This window comes from Alexandromys fortis, unplaced genomic scaffold, assembly GCF_014885135.2.
Source record: "Alexandromys fortis isolate MF-2015 unplaced genomic scaffold, M_Fortis_MF-2015_v1.1 scaffold_37, whole genome shotgun sequence".
In the NCBI taxonomy this organism is placed as follows: domain Eukaryota; kingdom Metazoa; phylum Chordata; class Mammalia; order Rodentia; family Cricetidae; genus Alexandromys; species Alexandromys fortis.
Genome location: NW_026067914.1, coordinates 11,407,856 through 11,409,981, shown reverse-complemented (window position 1 = coordinate 11,409,981; position 2,126 = coordinate 11,407,856). Strand labels below are relative to the sequence as shown.

Below are 2,126 nucleotides of genomic sequence, written 5' to 3'. Positions count from 1 at the left end.
CATCCAAACTGGCTAGGCTCCCACCAAGCCGGAACATGAAGTAGGATCAAAACCCCGTGCTTCTCATCAGCCCTCATTGTTCGCCATGATCAGAGTCCGGTTTTATCCCATGCTGTTTCAGTCACAGTCCAGCTGGCCTTGGTGAGCTCCCAATAGATCAGCCCCACTGTCTCAGTGGGTGGGTGCACCCCTCGTGGTCCTGACATCCTTGCTCGTGTTCTCCCTCCATCTGCTTCTCATTGGGACCTTGGGAGCTCAGTCCAGTGCTCCAGTGTGGGTCTCTGTCTCTATCTCGAGCGAGGTAACCCAGACCCAAAAAGATGAACATGGGATGTACTCACTCATAATTGGTTTCTAGCCATAAATAAAGGTCACGGAGTGTATACCTGGTGAACCTAAAGAAGCTAAAGAAGAAGGTGAACCCAAGAAAAAACATATAGTTATCCTCTTGGCTAAGAGAAGTAGATAAAATTGCCGGGGAGAAAATTGGGATCTTGGGGGTGGGGTGGGTTGGGGATAAGGGGGGACAGGGAGAGAAAAGTAAGAAGGGGAGGATTGGGGGAACTTGGGGAAACAGGAAGATTGGGATAAAGGAAAGTTGGATAGGGGAGCAGGGAAGCACATATCTTAGTTTTTAAGTTTTTAATTGCTCATAAAACTTTTTGTAGTTCTCTTTATCTTCTACCAGTTCTAAGCATCTCTTGACTGAATTCTTTCTGATACCTTTCAAGAATTTGCTTTATTTCAACGTTTCACAGGAAATATTTAGAGGAGGATCTTCAGAATCCACCACTCCTCTAATGTCATTCAGATACTCAGAGATTAACTCCTCAAGCTATCCATGATGAAAACTCTGCACACAAACAACTTGATGGTGTCTTTTTTTTTCTGTTTTCAAACAAATCAAAAAAAACATCCTGGGACAAAAATGAGGATGCCTGAAAATTTTAAGCACCCCTATGAAAGAATGTCCAAGGGTTCAGTGGAGTTCTGACACATCTGAAAGTTAATTTCAAATACCATGATTAAAGCTTAGTTATATAAAATTGCCTATATATTAGTGTCAAATGCAGATAAATGTGTTCTTTGTCCTTACTTAAGCACAACAGAATATAAATTTCAAAGCTCCCCTAATAACTTTAATATTTCACATTTAATTAGATTAGCTCACATAACTTAACAAAATATTGAATAAATGGATATCAGATGAAGCCAACCAAAACAGGTGTATGTAGGAAGATAGGCACCATGTTCCTTTCTCATAGAAGAACTCCTTCTTCCTACCATCTAAGATTCACTGCCATGGAACTTTGGAAATAGCATTTTCTAATTTCTGTAGAATATAACTTTAAGCCTTGTTTTAATTCCTATAGAGATTATGTGCAAATTTAAAAATTCCTGCCTTCTAGCTATTTTTTTTTTCATTTGTTAGCCATCCCATGCAGAGATTATGCACAAATTCTCACTCTGAAACAAGATATTAGCATAAGTGTACTTTTTGAAATGGCTCATAGTGAACAGCCATAGACACTTTTACTATGTAGGGACTGTGAAGGTAATAGAAACTGTCATGAGTTAGGATTACACATTTTTGATGATAATAATTGTGTGATTAATTTGATGATATTTCTGATAGAAGTTTTTCTGGTTACATACCTGATAAATCTTAAAGATAGTGCCAAAGAAAAAATTACTATTTTCTTTTTTGGTGACATTGTACTTATATTTATCTAAAAGTGATTGCATTTTTTTTCTGAATTATTTGTGAAGCCAAATTTATTTTACAGATGAAAGATCTTTATCTGAAAGATAAAGAAAAACACAGTGAAGGATGCTAACTTGGAGAATTGCCCCTTCCTTTCACTATTTTTCTTTCTCTGTTTCTCAGAGTAGAAAGTCTAGTTTCTCTGTGGAGCCTTTGATCAAAAAGGATTTATCCTGTGGAAACAATTGCTAGAACCAAATAACACATCCACTCCACCATTCTAAACAGATTGAAATTGATTTTCAAGTTTCCAGAATGAACTCAAAAGTGAATAGAAAATAGAGAAAAACCCACATTCAAGGCATACCCCAAAATGTTTTTTTTTAAATTCATAATTTCTGAACCCATGTGAGTCGAATTT

The 2,126-nt window shown here is 37.1% G+C and overlaps 1 pseudogene; it reads right to left on the bottom strand.

The window, feature by feature from the left end:
- LOC126499699 (heat shock protein HSP 90-alpha-like) overlaps positions 1–1,746 on the bottom strand; it is a 2,806-nt pseudogene extending 1,060 nt beyond the window's left edge.
- Between the last annotated feature and the right edge of the window lie 380 nt (positions 1,747–2,126).